Source organism: Lactuca sativa, chromosome 8, assembly GCF_002870075.4.
Source record: "Lactuca sativa cultivar Salinas chromosome 8, Lsat_Salinas_v11, whole genome shotgun sequence".
NCBI lineage: Eukaryota > Viridiplantae > Streptophyta > Magnoliopsida > Asterales > Asteraceae > Lactuca > Lactuca sativa.
Genome location: NC_056630.2, coordinates 326,427,811 through 326,442,950, shown reverse-complemented (window position 1 = coordinate 326,442,950; position 15,140 = coordinate 326,427,811).

Here is a 15,140-nt window from a genome sequence, read left to right as displayed (position 1 = left end):
TCAATCCATAAATGGATTTCTCAAGCTTACACACTCTATTAGGGTACTCGTTGCTGACAAAACCCTCTGGCTGATTCATGTAAACATCTTCAGCCAACTTTCCATTAAGGAAAGCGGTTTTGACATCCATCTGCCATATTTCATAGTCATGAAATGCAGCTATGGCTAACAGAACCCGAATAGACTTAATCTTGGCTACCGGAGAAAAGGTCTCATCATAATCCACTCCAGGAATTTGAGAGAAGCCCTTTGCAACCAGTCTAGCCTTATAAGTGTGTACTTTACCATCCATGTCAGTCTTCTTCTTGAAGACCCATTTGCACCCTACTGTCTTACGACCTGGTACATTTTCAACCAAGTTCCAAACTTGATTGTCATACATGGATTGTATCTCTCTATCCATAGCCTCTTTCCATTTAGCAGACTCGGGGCCTGCCATGGCTTCCTCGTAGCTGTTAGGGTCATCTTGACTTACTAGTGTCTCATCACTAATAAGTGTCTCACCTTCTGCAGTAATATGGAATCCATAGTAATGCTCAGGTGCACTCCTAACTCTCGTGGAACGTCTCAGAGGTACAGATTTGTCAATTGGCTCAACAGGAGTTTCCTCCTCAAGTTGAGGGCTAGAGTTTGAAGTTCCTTCACCGCTTGATTCTTGAATTTCTTCAAGATCAATTTGCCTCCCACTGTCTCCTTGGCTTATAAACTCTCTTTCTCGAAAGACTCCTCTTCTTGCTACAAAGACCACATTGTCACTAGGTCTGTAGAAGAGGTAACCAAAGGATCGCTGTGGGTAACCGATGAAAATACACCTCTCGCTTCGAGGTTCGAGCTTATCATGAGTCTCGCGTCTCACGAAAGCCTCGCAACCCCAAATCTTGATGTGGTCTAGTTTAGGTACTTTACCAGTCCACATCTCGTGAGGAGTTTTGGTAACTTTCTTTGTAGGGACTAGATTAAGAATATGGGCGGCAGTCTCTAAGGCATACCCCCAGAATGAGATTGGTAGCGAAGCTCGACTCATCATGGAACGAACCATATCCAACAAGGTTCGATTACGCCTCTCAGCCACACCATTCAACTGTGGTGTCCTGGGAGGTGTCAATTGTGAGATTATCCCACATTCCCTTAGATAGTCGAGGAACTCTGAACTAAGATACTCACCACCTTGATCGGATCGAAGCATCTTAATATTCCTGCCCAATTGATTCTCGACTTCCTGTTTAAATTCCTTAAACCTCTCGAAAGTCTCTGACTTATGCTTGATCAAGTAGACATATCCATATCTACTATAATCATCAGTAAAAGTCAAATAATAACGATTAGCATCCCTTGTGGCATGTTTGAATGGTCCACACACATCCGTGTGTATAAGGTCCAACAAACCTTCACCCCTCTCACATGAACCTGTGAAGGGTGACTTTGTCATTTTTCCAAGTAAGCATGATTCGCAACTATCACCTGACTTTAGGTCAAACGACTCCAAGACTCCATCTTTTTGGAGTTGGCCTATGCGTTTCTTGCTTATATGTCCAAGACGACAATGCCATAAAGATGCTTTATCCAAGTTATTATTAATAGAATCAATACACAAAACATTATTTCCCAAGTTATCTACAACAGATACAGCTTCATACACACCATCACAAGGTAATGCTTTAAAATAAAAGACATTATTATAGAAAACATCTATAGAACCAACTTCATTATTAAATGAAAAGGTAAACCCTTGTTTGTACAAAGCATGAAAGGAAATAATATTTCTTGCCATTCCTGGCGAATAACAACACTTATTCAAATCTAAACTAAACCCACTACTTAGCGATAAAGTATAAACTCCAATCTTGGTAACAGGTATAGCTTTCCTATTCCCCATGATCAAGTTTATTCTTCCTTGCTCCACATCCTCACTTCTTCTTAGTCCCTGCAAGTCACAACAAATGTGAATACCACACCCGGTATCAAGGACCCAAGAATTAGAATGGGGTGAGTTATTAGAAATGATAGTGTAAATACCTGCATGGTTGGGTTTAACTTTCCCATCCTTCACACCTTGCTGGTATTTTGGGCAGTTCCGCTTCCAATGAGCTTTTTCATGGCAATAGAAGCATTCAGCCTCTTTTGGGTCAGAAGAAGGAGTAATGAAACCTTTCTTGGTTCCACTTGAAGAAGAGCCATCAAGGGTCCGAACCTTGGTACCCTTAGAAGAGCTCTTTCTCTTCCTCCCTCGACTTTTCCCTATTGCCAAAACCGGAGTAGAGTTTTGAGTAGGAGTGATAGCAACCGACTTCCCCTTAAGACCTGTTTCTGCGGTCTTGAGAAGTCCCTGAAGTTTGCTGAGGGTGACTTCTTCCTTGTTCATGTGATATGTCATGCGGAATTGATCATAGCACGATGGTAAGGAATGAAAAATAATATCTATTGCAAGATCCTCCGGGAAGTTCACATTAAGCTTCAGCAAACGATCCACATACCTTTGCATTTTCTGCATGTGGCTCGTGACGGATTCCCCGTCCTTCATCATGGTTGTTATCATGGAGCAGATGATTTCATACCTCTCTTGTCTTGCACTTTGATGGTATCTTTCCATCAAATCTTGGTGCATTTCATAAGGGTAGAAATCCTCATAAGACTTTTGGAGTTCCGCTGTCATCGTGGCCATCATGATGCAAGCCACTTTCGTAGCATCCCTTTCATGTGCCCGAAATTCAGCGATCTCCTGAGGGGTTGCAGTGGACTCATCAATCTCCTTAAGCTCCTTGTCAAGGACATATTCTTTGTCCTCGTAGCGGGTAATCATCCTGATGTTTCTGATCCACTCATTGAAGTTGGATCCATCAAAGGTGACTTTCCCACACAAGTTCATAAGGGTAAAGGAGCCATTAGGATTAGAGCCAGAAGCATTGTTGGAAGACATCTGAAGAGAAGAGAACAAGATTAGTTTAGATATAAGATAGTCCTTAATAAAACACCCAAATGTAATATTAAGGCTAGGATCCAATCACAATATAATATAACTTAGAAGAGGTATGCCGTAATCTAAGCTATACCATATTTGAAAGGTAGGTGAATGACGATTCACCAATTTCCACCACGAAAACCGAAATGATTAAATATTAGGTTTTTTGATTGGTTCTTATGAATTCCTAGATTCTTTTGAGATTCAATGAACTTTTCAAAGGCATGTTTCAATCTCGAGTGTGCCCTCCAAGTTTTGTGACTGGGATACCGAGGATCACAAAACGAGGTGTGAAGTAACCATGCAAATCACTTGGTACCCTTAAGGTTTATCACTCAATCGATGTGCCGGTTAACCACACACGCTCCACCGATACTATAATAAACCCTAAGTCACCCTTTACCTACCTTGTTAAGTCCAAGTTAGTGTGCCGGTTAACCACACACGCTCCACCAACGACTTAGTCAAAGTGTAAAGTGTAATTTCATGGAATAGCACCTTATTCACATTTTTCCTAAAGTAACTAAGATTGGGAATTTAATAAAACATTTAGTTACTTTATAATATTCATCATACTTTGAATGAGAATTAATAAGTCCTTGTCTTACCCGTTCGGCTAACGACCCTCCACCGATCAAGCAAGCGGTGGGTGAGAGTGGACACCCATTAAGTCACCATTTTATAGGCAACAACCTTATACCCACCTTATAGACCGGCTTCGTGAATGAGGCGTACTAGCGGTAAGACGACTTTGTTCTTATACATATATATATATAATTATTAAATCATAATAATATAAGTATAAGGGTTGAATTTTAACTTTTAAAATTCTAAGGGTTGGAACTAAAGTTTTAACTTGACTTTACTTGTTCCAAAACTTAAGGGCAAGTTTTGTAAACTTTCAAAACTTTTCATTTCTTGTAACTTATGAGTTTAATAGAGTAATAAAATGAAGACTCTTCATTTTTCTAACTCTTATGTTCTTTTAATGGATTTTAATCCAAGAGACTTTTTGGTTTTCCATAACTTGAGGACAAGTTATGGACTCCATTAAAACACATTATGATCAAGAATTAAATTACCACATAGGTTACAAATAATTCCTATGATCATCTAAACATCATAAGAACAAGAATATGAATATGAACACTTTCAAGAATCAAAATCACATAAAACTTTGTAATTTTGATAACTAGTTTTTGTAAATGAATTAGCAAAAACATTACTCCATCTAAAACAAGTTTAGAATAATGTTTCCAATCCATTTTTCCAGCAACGAAAGTCGAAAATCCGTTTTTTTTTTTTAATAATTATTTTCGACTTTCTTCAACTTTTAAGCACAAATAACAAACAAACAAGCCTAGGCTCTGATACCACTGATGGGTTTTGAGCATTCTAACACTTCCTAAGTGTACATGCAACCCTAATAACCTTGGATCTATGTTTGTCTAATTATCATGCAAAGTTGAATTCCAAGGTTATATTCCTATCTAGCATACATGGGGAACAATTTTAACTTGAATCATAGATAGAATAACTTACCTTGTTGTTGCTTGTGTTCCTTAAAACCTTGTGAGCCTAGCACCCCAAGTGTGATGCCTCAAATGCTTCACACAACACCAAATGCTCTTGGAAAGACTCTTGAGATAACACACACTTCTCAAAATCGGCCAAGCCCTCTAGTTTTTTTAGCAGTACCGATTTTGGTGGAGAATATGCTTCTTATATAGTGTTGGCACATCTAGGGTTACACCATGTAAACCCTAATGTGTCATGACTCTTCATTTCCATGACCCATGGGTTTGTAACTCCCATGGAGCATCCATGGAGTATCCTATGGGTAGAGCCCAACTTGATAATCCATGGAGCCTCTTAGCCCACTATACAAGATATGGATGATTTACATAATCAACCCATATATTTAATTAGTTATCCTTTGATCACTTAATTAATTCCAAATTAATTCTTTGATCAACTAATCAAATAATATTATTAATATATTAGAACTTATAATATATTAATAATCTCCAAGTGTTATTTCTCTCATTTAGTCTATCCAATTGCATGGTGCCATGCAACCCAAATGGACCATGCCGGGTCGGGTCAAGTACAAGCCCGAAATAGTTATGGACTTAGACATCTTATCCAACAGATGACACATGCGAGTCTTGTTTACTTGGAAAGACGACTAAGTCACCCTTCACAAATACGTGTGAAAGGGGTGAGGGTCTATTGGACCTAATACATACCGATGTATTTTGACCGTTTAGATCAACCACGAAGGATGGGAACCGCTTCTATGTGACTTTTACCGATGACTATAGTAGATATGGGTATATCTACTTAATCAAGCAAAAGTCAGAAACTTTTGAAAAGTTCAATGAGTTCAAGAATGAAGTGGAGAATCAATTGGGCAGGAAAATCAAGATGCTTCGATCCGATCGAGGAGGAGTGTACCTAAGTCTTGAGTTCCACAATTATCTCAAGGAGTGTGGAATAGTTTCACAATTGACGCCACCTGGGACACCACAATTGAATGGTGTGGCAGAAAGGCGTAATCGAATCTTGTTGGACATGGTTCGCCCTATGATGAGTTGTGCTTCACTATCAATCTCTTTTTGGGGGTATGCCTTAGAGATTGCCGCCCATATCCTTAACCGAGTCCCTACTAAAAAGGTTGCCATAACACCTCACGAGATGTGGACAGGGAAAGCTCCCTCGTTGGCACATATCAAGGTTTGGGGTTGCGAGGCTTTCGTAAGACGAGATACTCACGACAAGCTCGAACCTCGTAGTGAGCGATGTATTTTCATCGGCTACCCGCAGAAATCCTTTGGATATCTCTTCTATAGACCGAAAGACAATGTTGTCTTTGTTACGAGGAGAGGAGTTTTCCGAGAGCGAGAACTCATAAGCCAAGGAGATAGTTGGAGGCAAATCGAGCTTGAAGAGATTCATGAGTCGATAGATGAAGGAACCTCTACCGCTGGCACTCAACCCGTGGAGGAAACTCCGGTTAAACCGATTGTCGAATCCTTACCTCTTAGACGTTCCGAAAGAGTTAGAGTTCAACCCCAGTTTTATGGTTTTCATATTACTACCGAAGGGGACATATATATTACTAATGGTACACTAATAAACCTTGATGAACCTAATAGCTATAAGGAAGCCATGGCAGGCCCGGAGTCTGCGAAATGGAAAGAGGCAATGGATAGCGAGATCCAATCCATGTATGATAACCAAGTTTGGAATTTGGTTGATAACGTGCCCGGACGTAAGACTGTTGGGTGCAAATGGATCTTCAATAAGAAGACCGACGTGGATGGAAACGTACACACATATACGGCGCGATTGGTTGCGAAGGGCTTTACTCAAACTCCCGGAGTTGACTATGATGAGACCTTCTCACCAGTTGCGAAGATAAAGTCTATTAGAGTGATGCTAGCTATTGCCGCATTTCATGATTATGACATTTGGCAAATGGATGTCAAAACCGCTTTCCTTAATGGAAAGTTGGCTGAGGATGTTTACATGGCTCAGCCAGAGGGTTTTGTTGATCCGAATCATCCAAATAGAGTGTGTATGCTTGAGAAGTCCATTTATGGACTTAATCAAGCATCTCGCAGATGGAATCTTTGCTTCAATGAGAAAGTCAAAGAGTTTGGATTTGTATGAAGCGAAGATGAATCGTGTGTATATGTTAAAGCCAATGGGAGTATAGTAAGCTTCCTCGTTCTATATGTCGATGACATATTACTCATAGGAAACGACGTCCCGACTCTGTAGGAGGTTAAGTCCTGGCTCGGGAAGTGCTTCGCTATGAAGGACCTCAGAGAAGCTTCTTATAATTTGGGAATAAGGATAGTAAGAGAAAGAAGTAAGAGACTAATAGGACATAGTCAGAACACTTACTTAGAGAAGGTACTAAAACGTTTTAGTATGGAAAACTCGAAGAAGGGAGAATTACCGATACAAAGTAATGCCAAGTTGAGTAAGACTCAAAGTCCGAGTACCGAAGCTGAAATAGCAGAAATGAGTCGAGTACCATACGCTTCCGCAGTTGGCTCAATCATGTATGCTATAACTTGTACTCGCCCTGATGTAGCCTTTGCTTTGAGCATGATTAGTAGATATCAAGGGAACCCTGGCAAAGCCCATTGGATTGCGGTCAAGAATATCCTTAAGTACCTTCGGAGGACGAAGGAATGGTTCTTAGTCCTCGGAGGGAGTGATGACTTGAAGGTGCGAGGGTATAGTGACGCCAGTTTTCAGACCGACAGGGACAACTACCGTTCGCAATCGGGCTGGGTCTTTACCCTAAATGGAGGAGCAGTAACTTGGAAAAGTTCCAAGCAGGAAACCGTAATTGATTCAACGTGCGAATCAAAGTACATTGCAGTGAGCGAAGCGTCAAAGGAGGCGATATGGTTGAAGAACTTCATCAGTGATCTTGGAGTTGTACCTGCCATAAAGTAGCCCATGGAAATTTTCTGTGATAATGAAGGAGCGGTTGCCTTGACCAAGGAACCGAGGGATCATGGTAGATCTCGACATATCGACAGAAAATATCACTTTATTAGACATCGTGTAGAAGAAGGACAACTCGTAGTGAAGAGGATATCATCAGAAGATAACCCAGCAGATCCGCTTACGAAGGAACTGAGTAGGGTTAAGAACTTGCAGCATGCTAGGAGTATTGGGCTGAAAGATGATATTAGCATAGATTAGATAGTAGTAGAAACATGTAATAGATAAATGTAATTAACATTTGATGATTAAATAAAGGAGTATTATTTATGAGTAATGTTACTGTCTTATGTTAATTGTTTAACTATTGTTTCATTTTGCATGTTTTGACTTCCAGAATAATTGAGTTCATTAAGAATAATCGAATTATTCAAATTGTCCACAATCGTTCATATGTTGGAAGTAGATATGAATGAAGATTGTCATGAGTTGGTGTGTAGATTCATGAGTGCTTATGAACTAGTTTTGAGCATTGGAACAAACCCGCGCTTGTTGGAATCACCTTATGGAATATGATATAAAAGCGTGATCGTAAGACGATAATATCATATAGTCTTAAAACCTAGATATATGGTTTGTTATTTTTTAATTGGTTGTACATTGATAATGCGAAAACGCATCAGTAACTTGGTGTTATAAAACACATTATTGTGTATAGTTGATTAATGAATAAGTAAATGCGTATAAGTCGAAGTTTATCTGTTACTTTTATCCCAAAAGGGTAAAAGCGATATCTCGGCCGCTCGATGATTTGATTTGACTTATGTGTCGGGCCCGGTCAGAACTAAATTGATGTGTTCGATTAAGTTCTATGTCAAATGAATCGGAGATCGAGAAACCAAATGCTAGACAAATTATTCCATAGAATTGTCAGCATGATATCTAACAGAGGACTGTACGATCCCTTATCTAAAGGACAAGATTGATTAGATCAGTGTTTGACAGCGTCTTTGAGAGCTACGATTGCTAATCGGAATATACTTGTGCATATAGTTATTAGACTTATCCAAGTGGGAGACTGTTGGAATAGTGTCTAAGGTTGCAACTATATTAGGCAAGTATTTGACCCGATTGTGCATGGTCCTTTTGGGTTGCCTTCACCATAGCAACTTGACAGGATGATTTATTATGAGAGAATAAATATTATTAATATATTATGAGAATAATATAAGGAATAATAATATTCTTTTTTGATTAATATAAGTCATAAATTAATTAGAATTAATTTGGTGACTTAAAGAGATTAACTAAATAAGAGGGTATAAACTGTCAATTGTTTGATAGTTACATTTTGGGCTGTAAATCCTTTATGGATAGGGTTGGACGATTTCTAGGGCTTAGGATAAGCCACAACTCGTCCAAGGGCTTATCATTGAAAGGATTTGGATTGGTTTGAGGAAAGATTATACAACTAGGGTTTAAGGGTGAAACCCTAGGAGCCTTACAAGTATAAATAGACCCTTTGGGCAAGGGAAATCGGCACCTCTGCTAAAGCAAAGAAGCCCTGACCGATTTCTTCCCTCTCCTCTCTCTCAAATCATCGTCTTGCTAGTTGGTGTTTGTAAGCCGTTATAGGAGTGACATTTGTGACTCTAAAGCTCCAAGAAATAGAAGATCAAACAAGTGTTTTCAAGGAATGCTTCTAACTCTGATTTTGTATTGTTCTTATGCTCTATTAGTCATTAGAAGTCTTCGATCCAATGCATGTTTAATTAGAGAAACCTAGATCCAAGCATTAGGGTTTGTATGTGCACATAGGAATGTTCATATGGCCAAAACCCATCAAAAACAAGCTTGGGGATAACTCAAGAAGGACTTCCATGGAGCTCAAAAGGGAATAAAAGCATGAAAATAGAGGGAAAACGAGTTATACCTCAAGGAAAACACTGAGATATCTCAAAGATGTCTGGTCTTCTCCTCTTCTTCTTGATCCACTCTTCTTTCCTCTCCAAATCTTCAACAAAACACACTAAATGCTTCAAACTCACAATGAACAAGGCTTGAACAAAGAATAGAGCTCTGAGGGTGAATGGGGGCGAGCTTGGGGGCGGATAAGGGGGTTTAAATAGGGTGCAAACCCTTGAAATTTAGGGTTTCATCAGACAACGGAGACTCGCCGAGTCGCCAACTTAAACGTGTTCCGGGTCCCGTCTCTACTCGGCGAGTCGGACCTACAACTCACTGAGTCCAAGGCTAAAAATGAAAAACACTAAGACAAATTTTACGTACCAAGAACCAGGTGCTACACGCCACCTCACTTGTTTCGTTCGTCTTTCTGATCAGACCAGTCCGTTGCCGCCGCTAATCCGCCATCAGGACGTCATCATGACGGCTGGACGTTGTGAGCAATGTTGAACGTCGCATGATTCGTCGGAGCTATGAGGTGTGACCGTTGCTGTTGTTCGTCGGTAATGACTCAACCCTTCCGCCTATTTCGTCACAGTGTTGCCGTCGTCATCTCTACTCTGAGCAATAGTCACAATGGACATCCTTCTCCTTCGACTGCCTTATGCCCCCATGAGGATGGTCATGTGTAGGTATGTTTTTTCAGTGTTGAATCGTGATTTGAGTATGTTGCGTTGTGTTTATGTGTTGTGTGAGCCATTTTCTAGCTGGAAAAATATGGGAAAGCCTACCACCACCGTGAGGTGGTAGATGCCACCCATTGTCGTTTTCTGCCTCCCTTTGTCGCCACCAGCCACCGTAGGAGATGGATGTGTGTGTGTATATTATGTGTGAAGTTGTATATGCAATTTTCGGGCAGGAACCCCCACCACCACCACCATTGAAAATGGTGGCTGCCGCCATGAGCCGCCGCCGACCAACACTGCCCGAGGTGGCAGTGGGTAGTTTTCGGCCTAGTGGAACCCTAATTGGCCTAATAGCTTAATCTTGGACTTAGATGGTTTTTGTTTGGGTTAGAAACCCTAATTAGAGTTTAGAAAACCCTAGTTTTAGAAAATGTTATTTTTGAATAGTCGGGATCCACGTTTGGACTGTTAGACTGGAATTTTGATTTATGTCCAACTACACTCTATGATGGACCTAATAGATTGATGGACTTAATGGATTAAGTCCTTAATGGGTTAAGTGTTTCTAATTAACCTTAATCACCATTTCATGTGAAAACCCTAAATTTGGTTGGGCCTTGAGTTGGGCCTTTCTGTTAGGTTTTAGTGATTGGGCTCTTGATGAGCCATCCAAGAACAAATGTTTATGGACTAGAATATTTGGATTGGGCTTTAGGATAAGGCCCATTGGACAGGCTTGGGCCCAATTGGGAAAATTAGGCCATAGATAGGCCATAATAGGGCCTTGATGATTATGAGATATTGGACCATTGGATTGCCAAGTGTTTGGACCATAATAAATGGTTGGGCCTTAAGGTGAGACCATGTGAGGGGTTTGGTACCAATTTGGAAAATTGGGCCATAGTTGGGCCTTGGTTGATTATTTGACTTTTGGGAGTATGAGTTGGGCCTTGGTTTTGGACAAAACTATGTTAGGGGTAAATGGTCCTTTTACCCCAAGTGTGTATTTATGGTTATGCATTTAAACCTAAATGGTTAATTGGGTTTATTTTGTCGATTGACAGTTTAGGGACTTGTCAGCCAGCAGCCAGAGAATTATTTGCGGGACTTCAGCAGTGCGAGGTGAGTTTCCTTCAGTAGGAATGGGTCGAAGGAACCAATGCCGGCCCCTGTAGAGTATGTATGATGATTAGTAACTAAGTGTGGGAAGGGCACGTATCTTAGAAATATTATGTTTATTAGCTAAGTGTGGGATGGGCCCGTATCTTAGACTTGTTTATGATTAGTAATTAAGTGTGGGCACGGCCCGTATCTTAGCATTATCTAAGTATGTGTTTGTTTCTGTATGTGAGTGTGGGCGGGGCTTGTATCTCATAGTATTGTTCGAGTATGTATATAGGACTAACTGGTAGAAGTGATTATACTTGTTATATGTGTGATACTTGTATGTATGCTTAGTAGCGGAGTGTGGTCAAGGCCTGTATCTCCTAGTTAGTCGAGTGTGGGCGGGGTCTATATCTCGTACTCAGCGGAGTGTGGGCGATACCCGTATCTCCTAGTTAGCTGAGTGTGGGCAGGGCCTGTATCTCGTAGTCAGCGGAGTGTGGGCGGGGCCTGTATCTCCTAGTTAGCTAAGTGTGGGCAGGGCCCATATCTCGTAGTCAGTAGAGTGTAGACGGGGCTCATATCTCCTAGTTAGCCGAATATGGGTGGGGCCCGTATCTCGTAGTCAGCGGAGTGTGGGCAGGGCTTGTATCTCCTTGAGTATGGGCGGGGCCCGTATCTCCTAGTAGCATGATTATTTGTATGGTATGTGGTAGTTTGAGGAGACTCACTAAATTTCGTGCTTACAGTTTTTAATTTTGGTTTCAGGTACTTCCGGTAGCAAAGGGAAGAGCTTGGGATGATTGTGGTGCACACACCATTTGTTCAGCCTGGGATGTTTATACTCTGATATATTTGACAGATGTTATGATATTCTTGAAATATATAGTTTATGATTTTTATATGTCGAATGATAATTATGGTTTTATTAATGATTTAAAATGAAATGTTTAGATTGTATTTTTTGGATGTTTCATATTGGTTTATATCAACATATCACCATTTGCCACCATCTAATATATTAGTATCGGTAACATATAGAAAACAAATAACATTAATTACCATCATTTGAGAAATTTTGGTTTGTATCTTTAGATGTGATGATTTTTTTTTTCAGAACTTGCATATCTCTATTTTAGATGATATTATGCTTAGCTAGATAAGAAAGCTCCATATTATCAAAAGTATGTTACTTCATTATTATTTAGCAATCTATCATATGTGATTTCTAAAATTATGTCTTTCAAGTTAAATTATAGGGACTCCATTTTGGTGGGTTACAATAAACATGTTTGGTGCATATGTAACTATTCGCCAAGACTGCCAAGTCACTCTTCTTCTCATTTTTAAAGGTTTCAACACCTCCAAATGGTCAGATATTTGTATATGCATCTTTTAAATTTCTTTTTTAAGTTATATACCTTAAATGGGTGGGGTTTTTTTGAGAAATTATAATCAAACGGTGGCTAAATTGGTGGGGGTCGGATAAAACGTCTGAGGAACAAGAACAGGTGTTCGTGACACAAATGAGTGTAAAAATGATATTGTAAGATCCATAAATTTTACGCCAAATTTAAATTTTTTCATTCCTAAATAAAATCAAATAGCATCGCTTACAAAAATGTTTTCAAATCAATATCCATCAGAGTGTCCCAAAATCATAACATAAGGATGAGGAGCGGCACGGTCACGCCTTCGCCTTGCCATGATCTCCTGAAGTACCTGAAACAATAAAGTGAAAACTGTAAGCCCGAGGGCTTAGTGAGCTATGCCCAAAATACCAATACCACACTGACAATGCCGTATCAATAACAATCAATCAATCAACATGCATACTGGGCCATCAGCCTGACTGGACTGCCCTACTGGACCTATAGTCTATCTGAATCTATTTCGAGCCTTTGGTATGACTGGTCCGCCACGTGGGCCTGCAGTCTCCCCGGACCGCTCATAGGGTATGTTGCCCTTCGGCATAAAGCAGGACCGCCTCAACCAAACCAACAAGCAAATAACCATGTGCACATGACTATCATATACTGACATATACAAACATCAAACATATCTATCTCACTGATCATCAATCATAGAATTCTCTCGTAACTAGAGTACCGACCTAGCATGTCACTAACATACCAATCCTTACGGATCATAAGAGCACAACATACTGTCTGCCCTAATTTCGATCTAACAGATCATAACCACATGTAGCATACCATAACAATAACAACTAAAGGGCAGGCCTTGGTGCCGTAGACCCTATCGTTATAGTGAGGATAACTCACCTTGCAGATGTCGACTCGGAAGATAAACTCCAACTCTTAGATCACTTGACACGGGCTCCACCACCTATGATCATAGTACAATATACTCATAAGTCCTTAACCTTATAAGGTACTCCATAACCCACTAGTCAACCCCTGATCAAAGTCAAAGTCCTCCATCAAGGTCAACAGTCCATGTTGACCCCAACTCACCGAGTACCCTTACTACTCACCGAGTTCCTTGAAGCACATTCCAACTTGTCGAGTCATCTGGGTGACTCATCGAGTTCCTTCGATTCTCGTTCAAACTTTAAGGCCACTCGTCGAGTTCCCTCCTTGCAACTCGATGGATACACAGGCATACGTATCCTAGGGAAAAGTCATCCCACTCACCGAGTTGTTCTTCAACTCGTCGAGTCTTATGGTAATCTTCATCGGACTCATCGAGTTGTTCATCCAATTCGTCGAGTTCACAGCCATCTTCATGTGACTCGCTGAGTCAATCTTGAGACTCGCCGAGTCCATTTAGTACTTTTTCTATACAGACTTGCTTTGAGCCATGCAGCAGCTCCAAATCACAGATCCAAGCTTCTAGGGCATGCTTATCACGTAAAGTTGCAAACTTTTATGTGCATGCATGGCTATAAAGGCTCTATATGCCTATTTTAAGTTCTTAATTGAGCTTCATGCTCAAGAGGTACCTTAATCATGACCAAAACTATAACTTTATGCTTCTAGAATCCAAGGAGGGTCCAGATCTGAAGTTACAACCTCAGATCTAGCCCATAGCTCCTCTTTCCAACTTAATATTCCCACAAAAACCCTAAAACTCAACCAATAGAAGAGATCCACAAGGAAAAAGGTGATTTGGGTACCTCTAGAAGATGAGAACTAAGATAAGTATTGATTCCCACACTCTACTTGCTCCAATCTCCTTCTCCTACAAGCCTTCTCCCTCCAAGATCCTCTTTTCAAGCTTCAAACACATAATGGGCACACACACACATACACACGTATTAGGGTTCTCACGGACTCTCTAGAACCGTAAAGAGGCCCAAGAGAGGCTAAGGTTCCTTTAAATAGGGTGCAAAACCCCGTTATTTAGGGTTTCATCTGCCAGCTCCTACTCGTCGAGTCCCAATATGGACTCGTCGAGTAGGCCACTTAACTTGCGATACCACCCCGTTGCTACTCGACGAGTAGGGCAACCAAATCATCATGTAGTGCCTAACCCAAGAAATCTTATTTAAAACAATACCTGAGAATCGGGGGGTTACAGATATAAGGAACTCTTGACACTCTTTCTTATGAACTCTCAAGTTAGAAGAGAAAAATTAGTGAGAGGATGAAGCCAGATGGTTTTGGAAAAGTAAGTTGTTAATTAACCATCGATCATTTTTTAGAATAAAAGGTAGAGGTAAATACAAAAATGCCCCATATTCCTTCTTATTTGTGTTGTATATAGCCCAAAATCAAAACTTCTTTCAGTTTTGAACCTTATTTCATGGTTTTGTGTAACGCCCCGTTTATTTAAATAAATTAATAAATGTAAGTACCAGACTGATTTGCAAAGAATTTTCGATGTTGAGGGTTAAAAGTGTAAATTCCATATTAGTTTTGTATGTATTTGTGAAGGCAGGGAGTAAATGGTAATTTATAGGACTTCATTTGAAGAGATTATGGGAGATAGGGGACTGTGTGATAATTTTCGTACCTAAGTTGTAATGGATACTGATATTCAGGGTTTAAATTGTAAAT